Raw genomic sequence first — 15,035 nt, 5'->3', positions numbered from 1 at the left:
GGAAACCCACAGGCACAACCCTTTCCAACTTCAACTTTTTCCTTTTTTCTTCTTTATTTTATATTATTATTTTTATTGTTTGTTTTGTTCGACTTCATTACCATTGGACATGGACATGTTGTGTTCACCCTTCCCTATTGCTCATGACAGAGAGAGACTGAAGACATTTCAGGAACAGTAAAATAACCAATACATGCCTATCAGTTTACTTTAATGTACAAAAATTAAGTTACCCCGTTGCAAACCATAGAAATGAATGCATGCAGCAAAATTATCCTGAGGACTTGTTTCTGATTCTTAGAGCTGGAATGGGATCCAGAGAATTAGCTTTTCCAGTAATTTCCCAGGTGATGCTGGTGATACTGGTTCCCCGAACACACTTTGAAGAACAGTGGACTGATACTACCGGTTATCTAGCTTCAAATTCTAAAGATGTGAACAGATATCTGCTGGCTGTGTGCCCATGTCATTTTGAAGTTGGAGAAAAATGATAAGTTTGAGGGAGAATCAAGGGCGTCCCTTCCACTAGGTTTTACCCCAAAAAAGGAAAAAATAAGGGAGACAAGCAGAGGCATGTAGCTTGAGTCAGGGGGAAACTGTGATATTTTAAACCCGGAATCTGATTGTGTCTTCCCTAGGGACCTAGGGAAATACTTGGGCACATTTTTCCCCCAGTTCCCATTACAGTGAGCTGCTGGGCTGGACAAGGAGATAAGTAAGAGCCATGGTGCAAAACCCAGGCTGCAGAAATAGCTAACCAGCATTTTTCCCCTTTCCCAGACACCAACCCCTGAACATGGCACCTGTAGATTATCAAGCCAAGGCCCTGCCTTTGTGCTAATATAAAGAAGGGAAGTTACTCACTTTTAACCTGTCATCTCTGTACTATGACCCCTTAAACTTGGCCAGAATATAAGCTTTCTGAACCTGGATTCATCCTTAGTCTTTTCAACCAGGTTATGAACTAGGCAAAATAATACTGCTGTGACCCTAACATGCCTTTTTTTATTTTTTAAAACCCCAAATCAAATTATAATTAACAATAATCAGTGGGTTAGTGAATAATTTCTAAGATGATAATAACTCAGAGCCTTGCCTCTCTACCTATTGAGGGTGCAGGTGGGCTTTTTATAAATAGGGTGGAAGACTCAAACCTACTACAGCTACCTCTGTGTTGCTGCTAGTTCTTAGACGCCAGGAACCAGGTGGGAAAATTATGCTAGTGGAAGAGTCAAAGGACATTTTTCAGAAGTTTTGGATCCAGAAATACCCTAGTGACTGGTTATCTGAGTCACCTGTGAAAAATAGTAAAGTACTGGCAAGGGGGCACCCGGATTTGAACCGGGGACCTCTTGATCTGCAGTCAAATGCTCTACCACTGAGCTATACCCCCTCTGCTGGCAACTCCTGTGAATTCTTTTTACTTGGACTATCAAGTTTTCATGCTGAAAGTCACTTATCTATTCAAAATTAAGACATTTTTGCTAAATGACATTGAATTTACCAATGAGAGAGGCACAAATGAAAAAAAAAAAACATGTTTGAAAACATGTAAACGTAGGTTTTTTTCTGGGCTCAGTTCTTTGTTCATAACACCACTCATTTCTTTTCCCTCACAAGTCAGAGAATAACCTCTTGCAAAACTGGAGAGGGAAACTTTTCCCTAAAAGGAATACAAATAATAACTAAAAAGACACCTCCACTGAGGCCTTCTGGGTGTACAAGCTGTTGGTCCCCCCCCCCTTATTTTTTTAATGGAGCACTCACTGTACAGAACAAACTTTCAACAGAAAGATACGGAGTTTCTAACTCACTGAGTTTACAATCTATTGGGGACAGACTGGAAATAAACGCACAAGTGAATAAACAAGGAAATAGAGCAGTGATAAAGGAAATTATTGAAATAAAGACCAAAATGTAATTAAGGAGGTACTGGGGGTTATTTCAAGTTGGACAGCCATGGAAGGCTTATTTTCTCCCCTTTTCTTGAGGAATGAACCCAGTGCCTTAGGTACACATGCTAGGGAAGGACTTTTACCAATAAACTACATTCCCAGCCCCATGGAATCCCCCCCCCTTTTTTAATATATATATTTTTAGTTATACATGGATGCAATATCTTTATTTTGTTTATTTATTTTTAGATGGTGCTGAGGATCAAACCTAGTGCCTCACACATGTGAGCATTCTACCACTGAGCCACAACCCCAGCCCCACAGAAGGCCTTTTTGAGCAGATAAATTGGCAGTTCAAACCTGAATGACATGTAGAAAGCAGCCATTTGGCAATCTATGGGGGAAAGGTACTGAAGGTGAAAGAAATGGCTACTACAACATCCCTGAGGCTTGAGGAAGTTGGACCATGGGAGAGCAATTCGAGAGAGCTCGAGAAATAGCCAGGGGTGAGTGACCCAGCTTTGTAATTCCAGCAACTCAGAAGACTGAGGCAAAAGGATCACAAGATCCTGGGCCAGCCCCAGAAATTTAGCAAGATCCTGTCTCAAAATAAGCACATCACGGAGGAACTGAGTGGTAGAGCAAATCTGATCACCTCACAGCCAGAAGCACAAGAGAGAGGAACAAGCTCGGGTCTCACTATCCCCCTTATGGGCACATCCCCAGTGACCCAAAAACATCCCAGTAGGTCTCACTACCTCTTGATAGTACCACTCTGGGAAGAAACTGTTAACATATGGGCCTTTGGGGGGACTTTTAAGATCCATATTATAGCAATATCAATTATTTGGAAGCTAATTTTTAAATGTTGTCTTTTTCTGTTTTCACTGTTGGAGATCCACCAAACCTCTTGTTTCAGGTTCATGTGACTGTGAGGTTAAGAAACCCAACATCTGCAGAGTAGACTGACAGGATGGAGACCCAGAGAAGAGCTGCTGGGGATATACCTCTGTAATAAAGCATCCCTGGGTTCAATTCCTAGTACCAACAACAACAAAGAGAGAGAGAGAGAGACAGAGACAGAAACACCAAGTTTGTGTGGGCCCTGTTGGTCAATTAAGTTTGGATTTTATATGAAATGACAGTGTAGCTCAGTGGTGGAATGCTTGCTTAGCATGCAATGGAGACCCTGGATTCACTCCTTAGCATTGGGAGAAAAAAAAGAGTAGATCTCATGTTAGGTGTTCTTACCACATTAAAAAAGAGATAGTGGGTAGACATTGAGAGACCAGTTAGGAATCTATTGCAATGATGCAGGTGAAAGATGGTGTCAAGGTCTTAGACTTTGGTGTATGAATTTCCTGTTGCTGTAACAAATCACCACAATTTATTTGCTTAGCACAGCACAGATTTATTATCTTACAGTTCTGGAGGTCAAAATTTAAAAATTAGGGTTGGGGATATAGTTCAGTGGTAGAGCATGTGGCTAGTATGCACAAGTCCCTGGCTTTGATTCCCACTACCACCAAAAAATTATATTCCAAAATCAATTTCACTGGGCTAAAAATCATGGCATCCTCTCCCCCTGTGCCATCCTTACACCTCTCTGACTGACCTTCCTGCTTCCTCCTTATAAGGACCACTGTAATTATTTTGAGCTCACCTGGATAATCCAGGGTAATCTCCTCATCTCAAGATCTTTGATTTAATCACATCTGCAAGTCACACATTCACAAGTGGGTTCATAAGGTATTTGAGATAGGGACATTTTGGAGGGCTGTTATTTATTCTACCATAATTTGGAACAGCAGAGGTGGAAAAATATACAGGCATGCAGATTGCTCCTGGCAAGACAGCCTTATCATTTACTGTAGTTGGATGGCTCATGAAGGATGAGAGAAAGAATCAAGAATGATCGGTATTTTTTTATCTTTTACTATCTAGGGTAGTCATGTGTTTTCCTCAAATTAAAAATTTTTTTTTAAAGAGAGAGAGAGAATTTTTTTAATATTTATTTTTTAGCTCTCGGCGGACACAACATCTTTGTTGGTATGTGGTGCTGAGGATCGAACCCAGGCCGCGCACATGCCAAGCGAGCGCCCTTACCGCTTGAGCCACATCCCCAGCCCAAATTAAAAATTTTTTAAAGGGGGAAAAGTAGCCAGATGAATGAGAAGTTGTGCTCCATTTGTGTGCAATGTGTCAAAATGCATTCTACTGTTATTTATAACGAATTATAGTTATAATTTTGAAATTTTTTAAAAAGAGGGAGAAGGATAAATGTAGGGAAAGAAATCAAGAGTTTGTTTTTTTTTTTTTTTTTAAAGGAGAGGATGTAGCTCAGTGGTCGTGTCACCAGAGGAGGCCTCAGGAATTTCCAGAGAGGGGGGATCTCAACTCAGGACTAGTGGGGTTCTTGACATACATTATAGAACTAATTTTAATACTCCGTTATGCTGGGCATGGTGGTACATGCCTGTAATCCCAGTGGCTGGGGAGGCTGAGGCAGGAGGATCGCGAGTTCAAAGGCCAGCCTCAGCAATTTAGCAAAGCCCTAAGCAACTCAGTGAGACCCTGTCTCTAATTAAAAATAAATAAAATTTAAAAAAGGGTTGGGGGTGTGGCACAGTGGTTAGGTGCCCCTGAATTCAATCCCCAGTACCAAAGAAAAACAAACAAACAAAAAAGAATGTGTTGGGTCAGTCAGAGATGGACAGAGATTTATTTAGGAAAGCAGAGACACATTCAAGGAAGAATGCAGTCTATCACAAGAGTGAGATGCAATTTGGGGGCTGGGACTCTTCTTATAAAGGAAACTTGATGCCAGGTATGGTGGCTGTAATTTCAGTTGCTCAGGATGCGGAGGCAAAAGTATTACAAGTTTGAGGTCAGCCTGGGACAATTTAGTAAGGACCTAAGTAATTTAGTGAGAACCTGTCTCAAAATAAAAAATAGCTTAGTGATAGAAAATCCCTGGGTTTGGGCTGGGGATGTGGTTCAGCGGTAGAACGCTCACTCGCCTAGCACATGCGAGGCCCTGGATTCCATCCTCAGCACCACATAAAAATAAATAAATGAAGATATTGTATCCAACCAAAAAATAAATATTAAAAAAAGAAAAGAAAGAAAAAAAAGAAAAAAGAAAATCCCTGGTTCAAGCCCCAATACTGCAAATAGATGAAAAAAGAAAACTTGGTTGGGTATGGGAAGGCATGTGGGAATATCAGTCTGGTGGTCTGTTCTCAGGATCTTTAGGCTGATATGGTCTCCATTATCTGCTGTAGATAATGTTGGAAAGATTTTTAAATATATTATGTCTGCTTTGCTTGATCTTTTTATTTTGTGGGCTAATTATCAGTACAGAAAGGTAATTTTCGTAAGTGAGTGAATTGATGGGAACTCTAAGATTTACTGATTTCCCAGAAATTTGGGCATGACAGGCCTGGGAGAAGAATGAACTTGAGGAATGACAGGCATGGAAAGGTATGCACAATTTCAAGTCAAAATTGTATTTCCTAGGAGAGAAATGAATTACAGTACATGGGGTAGAGAGAGAAGATGTGAGGGAAGGGGAGGGGGGATAGTAGGGGATAGGAAAGGTAGCAGAATACAACAATTACTAATAGGGCATTATGTAAAATTGTGGATGTGTAACCGACGTGATTCTGCAATCTGCATTTGGGGTAAAAATTGGGAGTTCATAACCCACTTCAATCTAATGTATGAAATATGATATGTCAAGAGCTTTGTAATGTTGTGAACAACCAATAAAAAAATAAATAAAAAACAACAACAACAACAACAAAATTGTATTTCCTGCAGGGCATGGTCACGCACAGCCTGTAATCTCAGCAACTCAGGAGGCTGAGGCAGGAGGATCACAAATTCCAGGCTGGCCTCGGCAACTCTGCAAGGCCCTAAGCAATTTAGCAAGAACCTGTCTCAAAATAAAAATATATTTTTTAAAGGGTCTGGGGATGGGCTGGGGATGTGGCTCAAGCGGTAGCGTGCTCACCTGGCATGCGTGCGGCCTGGGTTCGATCCCCAGCACCACAAAGATGTTGTGCTGCCGAATAACTAAGAAATAAATATTAAAATTCTCTCTCTCTTAAAAAAAAAAAAAAAAAGGAGTCTGGGGATGTAGCTCAGTGGCGAAGCACCCCTGAGTTAAATACCTAGTACTAAAAAATACAAATAAAAAATAGATAAAATTGCATTTTCTTGTTCTTCCTTTTGCCTCTTTTCTACTCCCCCCCCCCCCGCATCTTACCCCAGTAGTATGTGATGTCCTGGATTAAATCACCAGCACCAGAAAAACAGTTTGTTTTTAAAGTTCTTGTACAGAAAGTAATAAAGCACCGCCCCTGATCTTTATAGATTCCACACACTAGTATCACAGTTACCTTTATTTTCTTGCAGTGCTAGGACTGAGCGGAAGACTTCCCACAAAGTGAGGCAAATACACTACCATTGAGCTACACCTTTGGCCAAGGTACCTAGTAGACATTTAAGAGAAGAGGAATATGCAGCTGGAGCTCCAGGTAACCAGTGTTTATGGGAAAGATTCAGGTTGGAAGTAAAAATTTGGGGGTTGTCAGTGGATTGATGATACTTGCAGAAAGAGGTAGTTATCTCAGATGTGTTGGAATTGGTTCAAACTAGCATGGAAAAAACCAGTGGCTAAAATTTCAGGAAATTTTAAAAGTTTGATTTCAATTTGGTAACTTGAAATCAGCAGGGGTGTATATGCACCACTGGAATTGGCAAACACTAAGACTCAGGTTCCCCAGAGTCAGTTGGTAGGCATTTATCAGCACAATACTGTTTCCTCCAAAAAGAGGCAAGCTGTTCAGCTGAATGAGAGAGGAGGAGAGAGAAAATGTGGGGAGTTTGTGACAGGAGAACGTTCATGAGATGATCATTTAGGAGCGTGAAAAAGTGAACATATTTGAGCAGTGGGTCAGGAATGCTAAGCAGAGTCTGTTTGAGATTGGTGGAGTGACATAAACTTGTGTGCTTTTCTTCTACAAATGTCATCTGCTTGGGTAGGTGCCATATTGATGCAATCCATTGGTTGAATTTAATTAGGTTGTGGGTTGGTAGGGGAGTACAACCTGAGGCTTACAGTGAACCAGTCACAATGCCCAGTACTTTGGGGAATGCAAAAAAGAACGCAAAAAGATGCCTTCCTCAAGAGACACACTGTGTACCCAGCAACTCAGGAGGCTGAGGCAGGAGGATTGCAAGTTCAAAGCCAGTCTCAGCAATGTAGCGAGACCCTGTCTCAAAATAAAAAAAAATAAAAAGGGCTAAAAGGGCTGAGGAAATATATGGCTCAGTGATTTAGAGCCCCTAGGTTCAATCTCTGGAAGAAGAAGAAGGAGGAGGAGGAGGAGGAGGAGGAGGAGGAGGAGGAGGAGGAGGAGGAGGAGGAGGAGGAGGAGAAGAAGAAGAAGAAGAAGAAGAAGAAGAAGAAGAAGAAGAAGAAGAAGAGAAAAGAAATACACCGTTTGGTTGGAGAAATAAAGATACATATGCCAAGCAAACAAGCACTCAAGCCCATCATGGTGGCACATGCCTATAATCTTGGCAATTTTGGAGGCTGAGGCAGGGGCATGAAGGGTTCAAAGTCAGCAGTCAGCTTCAGCAATTTATTGATGTCCTAAGTAGCTTAAAGAGCCAGGGATGTGACTCCAAGGTTAAACACTCCTGGATTCAATCCTTAGTACCAAAAGAAAAGAAAATAAAACACCCAAAAGTAAAAAAACAAATGCAGAAAGCAGAACTTCTTAGACAAGTAGTTGATAATGGGGCTGGGGATGTGGCTCAAGCGGTAGCGCGCTCGCCTGGCATGCGTGCCACCCGGGTTCGATCCTCAGCACCACATACCAACAAAGATGTTGTGTCCGCCGAGAACTAAAAAATAAATATTAAAAATTCTCTCTCTCCTCTCTCACTCTCTCAAAAAAAAAAAAAAAAAAGTAGTTGATAATGAGAGAAATGAGAGTAGCTCAGTGGTAGAGTGCCTGCCTCCCTAGCCTGCTGGAGAAACTAAGTTGTAGACTTTCTTTTGCAGTACTAGGAATTGAAATCAGGGGTGCTGTACCACTGAGTTAAATCCCCAGTCCTCTTTTTATTTTATTTTGAGACAGTGTCTCTTTAAGCTGCTACCCTTGAACTTGAAATCCTCCTGCCTCAGCCTCCTAAGTAGCTTGGGATCATAGGTGTGTACCACCATCAGGCCAAAGTCATAGACTTCCTAAAAACTGAAAAAATGGGAGTTCATAACCCACTTGAATCAAACTGTGAAATATGATATATTAAGAACTATGTAATGTTTTGAACGACCAACAATAAAAAAAAATAAAATTAAATTAAAAAACTGAAGTGAGAAAGAAGAAATGGGCAATCACCATTGCAAAGAATTAAGAAATTTCCTATCTTGAATAAAATTTGATGTTTGAAGGAGCCAGCGGAGGGGGATTGATGAAAAATGCTGTAGAGAATGGAGAAAATGGGGACAAGTCTGCCTGGGAGCAAAGAGGGTCTAGGAAGGACAGGGAAACACTCCCTCTTGTGAGCACAGCATTGGGCTGGGTATTCAATACAGTTGAGGCTGCAGGCAGGGAGGAGAGAAATTAGACTTGAAGAATCCTCAGAAGTTGGAGGTAGAAAAAGTAGTAGTGATGGAAGAGAGGCATCCTATCGAATGTACCCATGGGACTTTCAAACCTTCAAGCCTGAATAGGATTCAACTTTCTCCTCTTTGGCTTGGGTCAGGCTTGCCTCTGCAATCTTCTCTTGGTTCTTTGGTATCACCCCAGAAAACCTAACAGAGTGTATCATAGATACTAAAATATCTTATTCACTGGAGGCAACAGCTGGTTAGTAAACACTGCATTTAAGATATAAGCTCCTCCTTTGAAGCAAAGGGGGTATAGCTCAGGGGTAGAGCATTTGACTGCAGATCAAGAGGTCCCTGGTTCAAATCCAGGTGCCCCCTAGTACCTTCACTTTTAAAATTGAAGGCGAGACCAAGAATACTACTTCATATTCTAGTAGTCAGAAAAACATTGGGACATTAATTACATATGTGATAGCACCTTCCTCTGAATCAGTGGTTTGTGGATTATGCCATGAAGACCCTCAGATGTCTGTGAGATCCTTTCAGTGCAGAAAAAGTGGGTTATTCTCACATTAAGAGTAACATGACTTACCTGTTATACTCTTTAGTCCATGAGAAAACAAAGTAACTTCCCAGAGGCTACATGGTATACATCACAATAGATTAGATGTTGAAATAAGGAAAAATAAAAACAACAACAAAAAGCCTGTTTTTCATTAAGCCAAATGTCAAAGGGATTTAAAAAATAAATAAGACAAAGCCACTCTTGTTACTGTATCATTTGTCTTTGGGAAAATACAATTACTTTTCATTTTTAAAGTGTTTATAAAGTGTTATTTAAAAGCAGGACAAGGTGATACACAACTGTAATTCCAGCAATTTAGGAGGCTGAGGCAGGAGATTTGCAAAATCCTTTTCTCTGCACTGAAATCCACTTTTTTCTTCACTAAAAGGGTCTCACAGTCATCCGATGGTCTCCATACTGGAATTCACCAGCCATTGGTTCAGAGGATACTCTTCTCAATATTATCACATTGTAGCTAATTTTCTTGCCCCGTCTAGGTAATTTAGCAAAACCTTGTCTCAAAATAAAGTAAGAAGGGCTTGGGATATAGCTCAGTGGTGGAGCACTTGCCTAGCCTTCACTGAGGCCCTTGGTTTTAATCCCCAGTACTGCAAACAAACAAACAAAAAACTTTTTCCTAAAAAAAGAAACTAAGTAGAATAGTTTGGGTGTATGGCTGAGTTGTGGAGTGCTTACTTAGCATGTACAAGGTCCTGAACCTAATCCATAGATTTAATATCCAGTAACAGGGCTGGAGTAATGGCTCAGTGGTAGAGTGCTTGCCTAGCATGTGTGAGGCACTGGGTTCAAACCTCACCACCACATAAAAATAAACAAACAAAAAATAAACAAGCAAAATAAAGGCATTGTGTCCATGTTCAACAATAATAAAAAAGTAGAAAAAATATCTAGTAACAGACACATATATAAAGAGATTTTTTTTTTTCTTTTTTGGTAATGGGTATTGAACCCAGGGGCACTCAACCACTGAGCCACATGCCACATCCCCAGCCCTCTTTGTTTTTTATTTTGAGACAGGATCTTGCCAAAATGCTTAGGGCCTTGCTAAATTGCCAAGGCTGACCTCAAACTTGCAATTCTCCTGCCTCAGCCTCCCGAATTGCAGGGATTACAGGCATGTGCCACCACACCTGGCTACAAATAAAAATTTTTTAAAAAGGAAAAAAAAAAAAAAGTTCCTCCATAGTCTTCCCCATCTTGGTTGAGTGTCATCTTCCAAATGCTCAAAACTGAGGTCTTGAAAAGATTTCATTTGGAGAGGAGTACATCCTGGAGTTTTAACCCAGAGGGGCTACATTCCCACTGAAAGGAAAGTGACCACAACACTCAGAGTGACCAAAAGATCTTTATTGCAGCAGTGCAACAAAGAGAAAAGAAGGAAGGAAAGAGAGAGAGAGAGAAAAGAAGAGATGAACAGGGAGAGAGCAAGAGCAAGAGAGAGACAGAGAGCGCGCGCAAGAAAGATAAAGAGAGCAAGAGAGAGAGAGAGAGAGAGAGAGAGCAAGAGAGAAAGAGCAAGAGAGAGAGGGGCCTGGCAGGAGGGAGTTTTTATAGCCCAAATCTAATGGGGCCTCTGGGTCTGCAAGCTGCCTTGTTGGCCCAAAGGGGGGTTGAGCGCTCAGCCTTGAGCGGGACTTGACACAAACAGGTGATAAAGGACCAGATAGAGGGGGGTTTGAGTGTGTGGGCTTTCTTGCAGCCAACATCTGTTCAGCCTGCCCTGCAGACAACACAGTTCAGCCTGCTCTGCACCCAACATTCCTCCCTTTTTGTTTTTCTAAGTGACATGGGGGATGGCGTAAAGTCCTCTGGCTACTTCGTGCTTAATGGTGGGCGGCGTTAGACCTAGAAGGGGAAGCGGAGGAATGTTCGGGGGACAGGTCTGAGAACACCAGGGCAGCCAGAAATAACACTCAGTGGCTACAGACAACTACTGTGGTAGGGGTAAAGTCCATAAAAGTTTCTTGAAGCCACAAGTCCTCGATGGCATCAAACCAGTCCTGGACGGAGGAGATCCTTGGTATCAGCCACTGGTCCTGTAGCAGGGACTCTAGGATGCATTGGAGGTGGCTTGGTTGAATCCAGTAATGTTAAGGGTGACAGACCGATTGCAGCCAGTGGAAGGGCAATCGCCTTGACCCCCATAAACTGGGAGTGGGTGGTGTCATCCTGGTGTCATGTCGCTTGGATGTAGAAGCAGTATCTGTGGTTTGAGATAAGAACTTGAGAGAGAATAATGATTAGTAAAAGAAGAAGAGGGTAAGCGAGAAATTTTGAGTTTGGTGGGTGTGGTAGAAGTCCAGGACTGGACATTTGGAACAAGTGCCTTTTTAAGACATGGTGGTACCAGGGGGAGTTTAGGTTTGATGCTTTCTTGTGGGGATACTGTAGAGCAGACAGAATAAGCAGAGTGGACGTGCTGGAGAGTAGTTATCATTCCTAGGAAGTGAAAGAGGGGTTGTGAAAACTGGAAAAAGGGGTTAGAAAGGGTTTTAGAAGGGCACAGAGTCTCTGGAACCAGAGGAGTTGGTCATGAGTCTCCATCTTGGGCATCCGGGCTGGTAGTCTTTTTTTTTTTTTTTTTTTTTTTTTTTTAAGAGAGAGTGAGAGAGGAGGGAGAGAGAGAGAGAATTTTTTTTTAATATTTATTTTTTTTTTTAGTTCTCGGTGGACACAACATCTTTGTTGGTATGTGGTGCTGAGGATGGAACCCCGGCCGCATGCATGCCAGGCGAGCGCGTTACCGCTTGAGCCACATCCCCAGCCCCTGGGCTGGTAGTCTTAAAGAAGTAGTTGATTGACCAGCTTGTTGGTGAATTTGTGTATCTAATCTTGCAGGAACTTCTGTAGGCAATTTAATAGACATGGTCCTATTAGGAGAAACATAGAGAGGACTAATAGGGGTCCTGTGAGGGGGGGGGAGCCAAGGCCATACTTGATTGAACATTCCCCATGGAGCCTGTTGGCTTAGTTGCTGTCTCCTCTTTTCTAACTGTTCTTGTCTTTCATTACTCCCAGGAATGACTGTGTTTTGGCTTAACTGGTTTTGATAGGTGTTTAGGATCAAGCTGGTCAAAACTGACTTTGTTTCTATCTATTGTTAAGAGTCAGCCGAGTTCCCATAGGGGTCACTCGTGGGGGAACTTGAGAGCAGCTTCTTAGTTCTGCTAGTGCCATTCGCGTTAGGATGGGTCCAGGTCTTGCTTGACCATGTGGCTTCCCTTGGAAGCATCAGGGATGTCTCCTGTCTCCAATGACCCTCCTATTCACAGCAAATGCACTGATTGGCTTTCCATTCTCCATTGGTCTCAATAATCTCCCTGATCAGGAGGTTATGTGACCCAGAGTTGCAGAGCTCTTTAGAGAAGTTCCCTGTTCCCTGGATTCAGACTGACTCAGAGGGCCAGAGCCAAATATTGGTTTTCTTGGCCATTTTAATTTAACTTTAAGTCTTGATCATAAACATCCAGCAAAGTCAGTTTCACCCTAAATTAAGAATATTGGGCTTTAGCTGAAGTCTGGCCTACTTTGGAGTCATTCTGACATGTAGTAAGATGGGAGGCATAGCCTTATCTCAGGTAAGCCAGGGCTCTTTATAAATCTTAGGTAAAGTGTTCTAGTATTGAAGCTGATCTTTTTTTTTTTTTAATATTATTTTATAAAGTTTACATATATGTTGTTGCTTGATGTCACATGAATACTAGGTAATACAGTATATTACATTTAAATTGTTCCCAGTGTATAGAACTTTATATTAATCTTATTGATAACAGGTCCAGTTATAAAACATTAAATGACATAAATAAATCTCCAATAAGTTATTTTTATAAGCCTAAAATAACCATGCAACCTTTTGGAGAACAGCAGCTTGATATAATTTTTTTAAAGCTTCTATCTTAATGACTTATATACCTGGAAAATATGAACACATTTAATATACAGAGAAGAGTAATAGTACCACAATTACTATTGATGTTTTTATATTAATCAAGTTTAGCTTTTAAAGAAATAACATATTACAATATTGCAAAATAACAGTTGTTGTTTAACCATAGTTGTATATACAGACCTTCTTTAGCACTTAAACTCTCTTATTTACTTAATAGACTCTCTTATCCAGAAACACATTTTCCTTCTATTAAATCCATTCCTAGAACCTTCTAATTTCTCTTTCCTATCTGTTAACTCTTTTTTTACATCTTTAAATAATCCTTGTAAATTTCTGAATTTAGGCAAGTTATTCCATTTTAATAAGAGATATTTTGTTATTTGCAGCACACAATTAATCACATCTGTTGACCATTTCATGAAAACATGAACAATGTTTAGGTATATAGAATTGTAGGGACAGACAAGGCAAGGCACCTAAGATAGCACCGAAGATAGGGAAACAGTCTTATTTGGTTGCAGCCAGATTCAGAGCGCACTGCTTCTGTTGTAATCAATTAATCCCCTGAACCCCAAGTTTAGGTTGTTTCAGAATTTTGTACCCAACATGTAAGGGAAGGGGCTCAGAAGTTCACAGTCTGCAGAAGTTCACAAAAAGCAGTTTTTTTTTTTTTTTTTTTTCCCCTCTGTTCTGGGCAAGTTAACCCTTCAAGGACACTTGGGAGGGGGAGAGCTTTTTCTTCCCTTTCTCTCCTCTTCCCTCCACCCTCCCTACCCCTGCTAGCTGTTATCATGGAGCCCAGTTGGGCTTCCTTATCTTAGACATGTAGCCTTCTCTGTGAAGCCCCAGCTCAAGGCCAGAGGCCTTGTTTTACATATTTTGTGAAAAACTAGTAAGGGGGTGTCCAGCTTTTTTTTTTTTTTAATATTTATTTTTTAGTTCTCGGCGGACACAACATCTTTGTTGGTATGTGGTGCTGAGGATCGAACCCGGGCCACACGCATGCCAGGCGAGCGCGCTACCACTTGAGCCACATCCCCAGCCCATGTCCAGCTTTTTGAGTGCTGATTTTTCCAGTGACCAAGTAAAACAGGGCAACATGAAAATAGGAAGTTTATCTACATTCAACTTTTTTTGTAGAGATTCTTTTGCTGAAAGTCCTAAAATCAGCCACGGTGAAGATTTCTGGAGAAGATCAGTTAAGCCTTTTCTGTGGGCCTGGGTAGGGAGGGGGAAGACAGGAAGGCGGGGCTGAGAGCAGCTTGGTGGATCTGAGAATGAGGAAGGAGTGATGTAAAAGAATAGGATTTTCCCTAGCAAGGAAAACTTGAGCAGTAGAACAGGTAGAGCAGAGGGGAGGATGGGAGTGAATATCCCAAAAAGCCTGTAAGGGACAATTCTTAGTAACCTGTTTTCAGTGATGACAAAGCAACTTTAAAGGCCATTTTCACCAGATCTCTGATAGGGGCCCAAGGGCTCTCTTCAGCTTGTTTGAGCTTTGGGTTTGCTGGTAAGAGGACCTGGTGGGACCTGGTGTGGGCGCTGACAGAAGAAGAGAGGAGTGAGTGGGTGAAGGGATTCCTTCAGTACCTGCTTCCTCAGAAAAGAGGCAATGGTTTGAGGAAAGGCGGTTGTTTAGTTTTTGATCTAGTGAGTGGAGAGGTGAAGTCAGGTTGTTCAGGTGGGGGAGACAGTGGAGGGGCTGGGGCAGAAGGTTGAGGGTGAGGACCTATTTGAGCCAGGCGATAGGGTGGAAATTCATCAGTAGGGTCAAAAGTAGTGGATGAGTCCGGAGGAGGAGAAGATTGGGGATCAGTGGTTGTGGGTGTTGGTTTGCAAGCTAGAAAAATTTGCAGAGGTCTGCAAGAGGTGCAGAGAGCAAAAGCAAGAAGAAAGCTTTGATGCAGCAGCTTTTTACCCATTTTTTCGAATGCTCACAGTAATTGTAGAGATCCCTTAGAATGGAGGGATCCAGGGACCCAAAAGGGGGGCCTCTACCACGCGGCCTGCGCAGTGGTTTCATTAATGAGGTTCTAGGCA

This window comes from Spermophilus citellus, assembly GCF_964194105.1.
Source record: "Spermophilus citellus genome assembly, chromosome: 17".
NCBI classification, from domain to species: domain Eukaryota; kingdom Metazoa; phylum Chordata; class Mammalia; order Rodentia; family Sciuridae; genus Spermophilus; species Spermophilus citellus.
The sequence above is the reverse complement of the archived record's forward strand: the minus strand, read 5'-3'. Positions refer to the sequence as shown.